Raw genomic sequence first — 10,813 nt, forward strand, 5'->3', positions numbered from 1 at the left:
AAAAATATATGATACAGAACAGAAAATCTAATATTAAAATACCAGTTATCAACAAATAATTCTATAAGATCATTATAATTTCAATCAAATTCCAGGAAATTCTTTTTTTTTTTTTTCAACAAATCATTTGCTAATTATTTAAATATTAACAAAGGTAATTTTGGTCCCTGCCACCCTCATTTCTCTGCTCCCTCCCACCAAGAGGTAGCCAGGAAATTCTTTTGTAAGGATTAGTAAACTGATTCTACAATGTATGTGGATTATGCGAATAAATTATAATAGCCAAACCCCTTTGAAAATAAAGATCAAGTTTAGAGGGCTTGCATCTAATTTTAAGACACATAAAACTATAAAGATATAATTATACATCAAAAAATGATAGAGAGTTCAGAAACAGACACACACATACAAGTTGAACTGATTTTTAAATCTAATATGGTTAAATCATGAAATTCTTCTTTTTCGCTTTGGTACTGTTGGAGGCCCCTGTGGAAAATGAACCTGAGCCAATCCATGGCCTTACAAAACATACAAAGTTTATCTCTAAGCAGGTCATAGAATCAATAAAATTTGGAAATATAAAGCTTCTAAAATATAAGAAAATATTTTTTCAGTTCAATAGTTTGGCCTTTTTTTTTTTAGGATACATAAAACTTTAACCATGAAAAGACAAAATGTAAAGAGTTTTACTCTTCAAAAGATACCAGTAAGAAAATGAAACACCAGAGACTGGAGAAAATACTTGCAATACATATGTCTAATGAAAGACTTGCATGCTGAGCATAGTTTTTAAAAAAGGAATATCACTTTGAGAATTTTGTCTTCTTTACCAAAAATTTCATTGCAATCCAATAAACAGAATTTGCATTCAAACTACTTCTCTCATATTTCCAAGCATATATACACTAGTGCCTATATGAAGAACCCTTCAGAAACTTGTATTTCTGTGGCATTTCTACATAAAGTGATTTGAGCTCAAACCTTATAAAAGATGGCTAATACAGTTTGGTTGCAAACAAGTCTAAATAATAGTTACTCCAATTAAAGTTTCCTGAAATATGAATGCTAGTGACTTCAATAAGAATCTCCCTTTATTCAGAGGGATGCATTCAGAAGACTAGCAACATTTTTACTTGCACATGTTATACAACATTTCCTGTGTCTTGAAAATTTTCACTTTTAAAATTTTTACTGGTGCAGTTTTATTTGGCATTTATCCATGTCTTCTAAATAATATAGTAATTCAATGATTAATCCCTTTCCATGTAGGTAATAGTCTAATGATTACTGAAATTTTTCCATCTAAAGAATAATAAAGTCAATATTATATTGTCATGCATCAGTATTAGAAGAATAACTTAAAAAATTTAGACAATTCTCCAAATTTCCTTTGATTAGAAACAAGTGTAAAAGTTATACTGTATATATGAATAGGAATTAGTACATTTCAACTCTCAGGTAAACATTTTGACAAGAGATAAACTGTAGTAAGATCAGAATGTGTCAAGCAGTATAAAACTTTTAAATGCTCTGACATATAAAAGAAACAAATTAATTTCTGATTGGACAGAAAAATATGGCATTTTTCCCCCCAGGGAAGGGGGTATTTTCAAAGGGACAATGAGATGTTTTCTGCCAGAGTTAATAAGCATGGACACGAAAGCAGAAGACAAGATGAATTAAAAAAAAAAAAAGCAGAGGTTTTTGGCTGAAAATACAAGCTACATTGGTGGTGGGTTTAGTTGCTAAGTTGTGACTGACTCTTGCGATCCCATGGACTGTAGCCTGTCAAGCTCCTCTGTCCATAAGCATGGACACGAAAGCAGAAGACAAGATGAATTAAAAAAAAAAAAAGCAGAGGTTTTTGGCTGAAAATACAAGCTACATTGGTGGTGGGTTTAGTTGCTAAGTTGTGACTGACTCTTGCGATCCCATGGACTGTAGCCTGTCAAGCTCCTCTGTCCTTGGAATTCTCCAGGCAAGAATACTGGAGTGGGTTGCCATTTCCTTCTCCAGGGGATCTTCCCGACCCAGGGATCAAACCTAATTCTACCGCATTGCAGGCAGACTCTTTACCGACTGCGCTACAAGGGAAAATAAAACAAAAGGTAAAGGGGAAAGTTCCATTAGATCTTCGAGTCAAATTCTATGGTTAGTTCCACTTAATAAATTCTATATAACAAGAGAAATATTTGAAGTTTCTTAGCAGAGAGGAGTGTTTTAGAAAAAAAAAATATATATATATATATATGGAAATGTATTTGCCAGTACTCAATAAAAGAGATTGAAAGTTAGAAACAATGGTTTCTAAGAAATTGCACTATAACAGATGGAATGGGTAAAGACTAAAGTAGAGCAAGGCAATGGATATAGAAATGAAAAGCCAATAGTAAGTAAATTGATGATAAATTTTGACTATGAATATGAGGAAGAAATAGAGTGAATCTTTAAAGATTTTTTAAGATTTCCAACCTGTATGATCAGCAATAGAAGATGAATTTACATAATTATAGAAACTAGCCTCATAATTTTATTTGGGCTTTGGAAGGATTGTGATGAATTTTCAATGTGTTTAGCTTGTGAAAAGAGAATAACAGTTATTTTAGCCAACTGATTATAAAAATATAAGATCTTTCAGTTAATTAAGCGTAAAATCTTTTAGTCGATTAAAAGCTGGGTCCTTTGACAGAAAATAGACAATTAAAAAGATTAGTTTTTAATCTAAGAGTGACTAAGAATTAATTAGCATATAAAACTTTATTGTATTATTCAATAAAAATGCAAATGACAGGATTTTGTCTATAATATTTACATATATAAAAATGGTAATCACTAATGCTAAAGAGGATACTGGGCAAATATTCTCTGCAAAAACCTGGGAGGTCAGTTGGTGCCTAGTTATGGGACCTTTACATGTGTCTGATTCATATGCAGTGGATCTTCTGCTAATACGGAAACCCTCATTATCTCAGTTGCTTCCCTGGTAGCTCAGATAATAAAGGAACCTGCTTGCAATGCAGGAGAGAGAGGTTCGATCCCTGGGTCGGGAAGATATGCTGGAGAAGGGAATGGCTACACACTCCTGTATTCTTGCCTGGAGAACTCCGTGAGCAGAGAAGCCTGGTGGGCTACTGTCCACTGGGTCACAAAATGTCAGATATGACTAACTTTTTTTATTTTTTTTTTTTAAAAATGTAACTACCTTTCCCATGGTTACACTTCATCTCAGGGAGCAGCTAGTATGTAACAATTCACTGAGGCATCCCTGTTCTTTGTCTTATTTGTAAATGGCCATCCTAGTTTCAGAGATCCACTTAAGACTCTTTGAAGACTCTCTGTATCACAGATCTCAGCCTCTCCCCCTGTACAGTCCTACTGTTAGGTGTCTACAAAATGAATAACCTTCACACAAGTCTCCATTTCAGAGTCTGATTCCAAGGGAAACCCGACCTACAAAAACTGGTCAAAGAAATCAGCCTAGGAAGCAGATTCTAAAATGGGATTTGTGATCTGGATCACCCTTAGGTTTGCTGACACTTTTGTCCCTATTACTGGATTTGGCTGAAGTAATTTTGGCCTATTTTAAACAGGATTAACTGTGTCCATCATATCCATATTTAATTCACAAGTCTTGCCTCTACAGAAAAAAAAAAAGACAGGAATACAAAATCAATCAGCAGTAGCCTCAACTGTAGACATTATACCAGATGTGGTATGGTATCTATGCGGGAACAGATTTACATGGTCTCAGTAACAAGGTACGTATAGCGATACTGATATTGTTAATTCGCTAGCTTCTAACCACTGTACACAGTACAAGTTACTGTAGCCACATGGGGAAGGCAACAGGACACACAGAGGTCCTGTCCAGGGGCTTTGCTCACACTAGAACATCTGTCATAATATTATCTGAAGGGATCCAAAATTTCTGAATCTTCTACAGAAAACGTCATTGACATTTGTTGAGAAATAAATAGCATGAAAAATATAAACTACCAAAATTTATAGGTATAATTTTACATATTCCTGTGTGTGTTAAAAGAATTCAACATCTATTAAAATAAAATCTTTATAACAAGAGGACCTCAGGCCTAGATGGTATTAATAAACATTTAATGACAAGTCTGGACAGAAATGGTATGGACCTAACAGAAGCAGAAGATACTAAGAAGAGGTGGCAAGAATACACAGAACTGTACAAAAAAGATCTTCATGACCCAGATAATCACAAAGGTGTGATCACTCAACTAAAGCCAGACATTCTGGAATGTGAAGTCAAGTAGGCCTTAGGAAGCATCACTACAGACAAAGCTAGTGGAGGTGATGGAATTCCAGTTGAGCTATTTCAAATCCTACAAGATGATGCTGTGAAAGTGCTGCACTCAATATGTCAGCAAATTTGGAAAACTCAGCCGTGGCCACAGAACTGGAAAAGGTCAGTTTTCATTCCAATCCCAAAGAAAGGCAATCCCAAAGAATGCTCAAACTACCTCACAATTGCACTCATCTCACACACTAGTAAAGTAATGCTCAAAATTCTCCAGGCTAGGTCTCAGCAATACGTGAACTTCCAGATGTTCAAGTTAGTTTTAGAAAAGGCAGAGGAACCAGAGCTCAAATTGCCAACATCCACTGGATCATCGAAAAAGCAAGAGAGTTCCATAAAAAACATCTATTTCTGCTTTATTGACTATGCCAAAGCCTTTGACGGTGTAGATCACAATAAACTGTGGAAAATTCTGAAGGAGATGGGAATACCAGACCACCTGACTTGCCTCTTGAGAAACCTGTATGCAGGTCAGGAAGCAACAGTTAGAACAGGACATGGAACAACAGACTGGTTCCAAATATAAAAAGGAGTACTTCAAGGCTGTATATTGTCACCCTGCTTATTTAACTTATATGCAGAGTACATCATGAGAAACGCTGAGCTGGAAGAAGCACAAACTGGAATCAAGATTGCCGGGAGAAATATGAGTAACCTCAGATATGCAGATGACACCACCATATGGCAGAAAGTGAAGAAGAACTAAAAAGCTTCTTGATGAAAATGAAAGAAGAGAGTGAAAAAGTTGGCTTATAGCTCAACATTCAGAAAACTAAGATCATGGCATCTTGTCCCATCACTTCATGGGAAATAGATGGGGAAACAGTGGAAACAATGTCTGACTTTACTTTTTTGGGCTCCAAAATCACTGCATATGGTGATTGCAGCCATTAAATTAAAAGACGCTTACCCCTTGGAAGGAAAGTTATGACCAACCTAGATAGCATATTAAAAAGCAGAGACATTACTTTGCCAACAAAGGTCCATCTGGTCAAGGCTATGGTTTTTCCAGTGGTCATGAATGGATGTGGGAATTGGACTGTGAAGAAAGCTGAGCACCAAAAAAGGATGCTTTTCAACTGTGGTATTGGAGGAGACTCTTGAGAGTCCCTTGGACTGCAAGGAGATACGTCCAGTCCATCCTAAAGGAGATCAGTCCTGAGTGTTCATTGGAAGGACTGATGCTGAAGCTGAAACTCCAATACTTTGGTCACTTCATGTGAAGAAGACTCATTGGAAAAGACCCTGATGCTGGGAGGGATTGGGGGCAGGAGAAGGGGACAACAGAGGAAGTGATGGCTGGATGGCATCACCGACTCAATGGACATGGGTTTGGGTAAACTCTGGGAGTTGGTGATGGAGAGGGAGGCCTGGTGTGCTGTGATTCATGCGGTCGCAAAGAGTCGGACACAACTGAGCAACTGAACTGAACTGAACTGAGGACAAGTCATACCAATCTTACAAAATCTTTTAGAAAACAGGGGGAATAAATTATTCTTAATTCATTTTAAGAGGTATAACTCCAATACCAAAAGACTGTTTGTTGGTTTGTTTGTTTGTTTGTTTGGGGGGCTTTTATTTTACTTTTTTGGGGTAGGGGTTTCTTTGATGGGGGAAACCCTCTTCTTCCACCAAAGACTCTTCCTGTTCCATCACTTGCTTTGGATGGTTCCTCAGGGTAAATGATATTTATAATTTTACTTGATTTTCAATAATATAAATAAACAGCCTAGCTTTTAAAAAATCTGTCCATATTTATTTCAAGTATTTCTAAGTCATTAGAAATACAATCATGAACATGACTAAAGTTGATTTAATTAATAATTGAACTAGACCAAAATTTTACACTCTATTATAAGGATAAATGGGCTTCCCTGGTGGCTCAGATGGTAAAGAATGTCCCTACAACTCAGGAGAACCAGATTTGATTCCTGGCTTGGGAAAGTACCTTGGAGAAGAAAATGGCAACCCACTCCATTATTCTTCCCTGGAGAATCCCATGGACAGAGGAGCTTGGCAGGCTACAGTCCATGAGGGTTGAAAGAGTCAGATAAGGCTGAGCAACTAACACTTTCCACTATAAGGATAAATAAACCAAAAAACACATGCCTAGCTAGGAAATTTTAACACTAAAGAATTACTAAAAATGTGTACATTTTGCTGGCATTATTCATTTGGAGACAATCATATGATATAGAAAATATAATCAGCAATGCCTTAAAAAAGAAAAATGTTTTGATCCTCATGTAAATATTGTCTCATTTAAAATAAAAATAGTGATTCTGGTGGTTACTATTTTCATTGCTCCCTCAGGTTTATTTTAGGCTTAGAATTCTCCATGATTAATATATTCAACGGTATTTTAAACTTAAAAATGTTCAAATGAATAAAATTTTTGAAACTTAGTTTCTTCCTGAAATCCATCAGAATATTTCAGTGTGATAAGGTGTCAGATATTAGTGTCAATCAATAGCGCATTCCCTCACAAGTAGGTAGAACCATTAAAGTAATTTAAGTAAGATCAAACAGTGACCTGATAAACAGGGAATCAGAATCAATACAGCTTAAATCAATAAAGGGATAGAAGTTATTGATATTTAGCCTGGAGAAGAAAAGACTTGGCAGAAAACATGATAGCTACAATTCATTATTTTTCAGTGTAATATGAGAGAGAAAATATGGTAATTTTAGCTAAATTTAAAAGTTTAGGAAGAAGAATGATCGAATCTCAAATTATTGGTTAAATTTTGAACAACTGCAGCTGACCAACAAGAATAGAACAGGCTCTACTGCAAACTATTAAACTCTCTATTATCACCTGTCAGATTATCACAGTGGGGATTCCAGAATGGATAAACAATAAGTACTAAGGCCTCCTATACTTGAATACAGAGTTTTCAAGCCTAGTCCTTCATTCATCTGTGTAGTAAAACAACTGCATTGTGCCTTATTCTATTTGAGGCATTTTGCCCTTTTACTCATTTTCTACTTTTTCTAAAAGGACTCTCTATATACACTTGTTTTAAGAAAAGCCCACTTCTGATCTGACTGTGACACTGTTTCTAATGAATCTTTCTGAGAGGTATTTTACCTATTGGCCTCAATCTCTTGGAAAAAAAATAAAAATGGAACGATCAGCATATTTCCTAACTATGTAAACTACTTTAGTTTATTCAACCACTCCTCATCTCTCATCAATTTCCTTTCTTTCACTTTCTATTTTATTTGACTTGTCAAAATTCACATATAATGTCTTTCCAACTTCTTTAACAACTTTAGAATTTCCTTCTCAAACATATTTTCTGTCTCTAGCTAATATCCTTGAAATCAAACACCACATAATTTTTTATTATCCCTGATCAAAAAGTTTTAGAAATTGATGGACTCCAGTGATAGTTTGCCAAAGCCTAGTATAATTACTTATTAACACTGACACCACACAGGTCTTTATCACTTGGAACTATTTCACCAATGATAAACTAAGTATCCTTGTATCTGAAAACAGCATCTTAACTAAGGAATCTAGTTTTCATATTTGTTGAAAAATCTAAATGTCAGTCTCCTATTAAGATATTCTCAGTCATCATTAATGGATCTAACATTCCAGGTAAGAAGAGGTGGCAAGAATACATAGAAGAACAGTACAAAAAATATCTTCACGACCCAGATAATCACGATGGTATCATCACTCACCTAGAACCAGACATCCTGGAATGTGAAATCAAGTGGGCCTTAGGAAGCATCACTATGAACAAAGCTAGTGGAGGTGATGGAATTCCAGTTGAGTTATTTCAAATCCTGAAAGATGACGCTGTGAAAGTGCTGCACTCAATATGCCAGCAAATTTGGAAAACTCAGCAGTGGCCACAGGACTGGAAAAGGTCAGTTTTCATTTGAATCCCAAAGAAAGGCAATCCCAAAGAATACTCAAACTACCACACAATTGCACTCATCTCACACGCTAGTAAAGTAATGCTCAAAATTCTCCAAGCCAGGCTTCAGCAATACGTGAACCATGAACTTCCAGATGTTTAAGTTGGTTTTAGAAAAGGCAGAGAAACCAGAGATCAAATTGCAAACTTCCTCTGGATCATCGAAAAAGCAAGAGTGTTCCATAAAAACATCTATTTCTGCTTTATTAACTATGCCAAAGCCTTTGATGGTGTGGATCACAATTAACTGTGGAAAATTCTGAAAGAGATGGGAATACCAGACCACCTGACCTGCCTTTGAGAAACCTGTATGCAGGTCAGGAAGCAACAGTTAGAACTGGACATGGAACAACAGACTGGTTCCAAATAGGAAAAGGAGTACATCAAGGCTGTATATTGTCACCCTGCTTATTTAACTTATATGCAGAGTACATTATGAGAAACGCTGGGCTGGAAGAAGCACAAACTGGAATCAAGATTGCCAGAAGAAATATCAGTAACCTCAGATATGCAGATGACACAACCCTGTGGCAGAAAGTGAAGAAGAACTAAAGAGGCTCTTGACGAAAATGATAGAGGAGAGTAAAAATGTTGGCTTATAGCTCAACATTCAGAAAACTAAGATCATGGCATCTGGTCCCATCACTTCATGGGAAATAGATGGGGAAACAGTGGAAACAATGGCTGACTTTATTTTCCTAGGCTCCAGAATCACTGCATATGGTGATTGCAGCCATGAAATTAAAAGATGCTTACTCCTTGGAAAGAAAGTTATGACCAACCTAGATAGCATATTAAAAAGCAGAGACATTACTTTGCCAGCAAAGGTCCATCTAGTCAAGGCTATGGTTTTTCCAGTAGTCATGTATGGATGTGAGAGTTGGACTATAAAGAAAGCTGAGCACCAAAAAATTAATGCTTTTTAACTGTGGTGTTGGAGAAGACTCTTGAGAGTCCCTTGGGCTGCAAGGAGATTCAACCAGCCCATCCTAAAGGAGATCAGTCCTTGGTGTTTGCTAGAAGGACTGATGTTGAAGCTGAAACTCCAATACTTTGGCCACCTGATGCAAAGAGTTGACTCATTGGAAAAGACCCTGATGCTGGGAGGGATTAGGGGCAGGAGAAGGGGACAATAGAGGATGAGATGGCTGGATGTCATCACTGACTCGATGGACATGAGTTTGAGTAAACTCCGGGAGTTGGTGATGGAGAGGGAGGTCTGGCGTGCTGCAGATCATGGGGTCACAAAGAGTCAGAAACAACTGAGTGACTGAACTGACTGACTGTCATCATTCAGATTTTAATTGCACAGCTTCCTGGAAAGAGTTGGCATTATATGAGTGTTCGTTTCCTTTTTTTACAGTTTCATTGAGGTAAAATTGACGTACAATACTGTTTAAGATTTACAGCCTAATGACATATACATGCTGTGAAGTGATTACCACAATGCATTGACATCCATCATTTCATATATTCAAAAAATTTTTTGTGTTGAGATCTTTTACGATATACTTTTAAATATATACTATACAGCAGTGTTAGTTATGTCTTCCTTGGTTGCTCAGTTGGTAAAGAATCCATCTGCAATGCAGGAGACCTAGGTCGAGAAGATTCCCTGGAAAAGAAAATGGCAACCCACTCCAGTATTCTTGCCTGGGACATCCCATGGACAGAGGAGCCTGGCAGGCCGAATTCCATGATATCGCAAGAGTTGGACATGACTTAGTGACTAAACCATTGTTTGTGTTAATTACAGCTATGATGTCATCATTATATCTCAGTACTTTTTTATCTTATAACTGAAGTTTGTACCTTTGAAAACTCTCATTAATTCTCCCACCCCAAGTCCCATCTCTGGTGACCACAAATCTGATCTTTTTCTGTAAGTTTAGTTAATTTTAGATTTCACAAGTAAGATCCTACAGTACTTGTCTTGCTCTGTTAGACTTCTTTCACTTAGCCTAACTTCCTCAAGTTCCATCCACACTGTTGCAAATGGCAGGACTTCCTCACTTTTTTATGACTAAATGTTATGTTATTCTCTGTGTGTGTTTGAATATATCTAACATTAATTTTATCCATTTATCTCTCGATGAACACTGAATTTGTTTACTTGTTTCAGAGACTATAAATAATGCTGCAAGAATACGGGAGTACAGATATCTCTTTGACATATGATTTTGTTTCCATCAGATATATACACAGAAACAGAATTGTTGAGTCACATGTAGTTCTATTTTTTAATTTTCTGAGTAACCTCCATACTGTTTTCTATGGTGGCTGCACCAATTTACATTCCTAGCAACAGTCCACGGGGTGGCTAAGAGTCAGACACAACTGAGCAACTTCACTCTCCCTTTTCACTTTAATGCATTGGAGAAGGAAATGGCAACCCACTCCAGTGTTCTTACCTGGAGAATCCTAGGGACGGAGAGCCTGGTGGGCTGCCGTCTATGGTGCCACACCAAGTTGGACACGACTGAAGCGACTTAGCAGCAGCAGCATCAACAATGCCCCTGAGTTCCCTTTTCTCCACATTCTTGCCAACATCTGC

This window comes from Odocoileus virginianus, chromosome 14 (assembly GCF_023699985.2).
Source record: "Odocoileus virginianus isolate 20LAN1187 ecotype Illinois chromosome 14, Ovbor_1.2, whole genome shotgun sequence".
Classification (NCBI taxonomy): domain Eukaryota; kingdom Metazoa; phylum Chordata; class Mammalia; order Artiodactyla; family Cervidae; genus Odocoileus; species Odocoileus virginianus.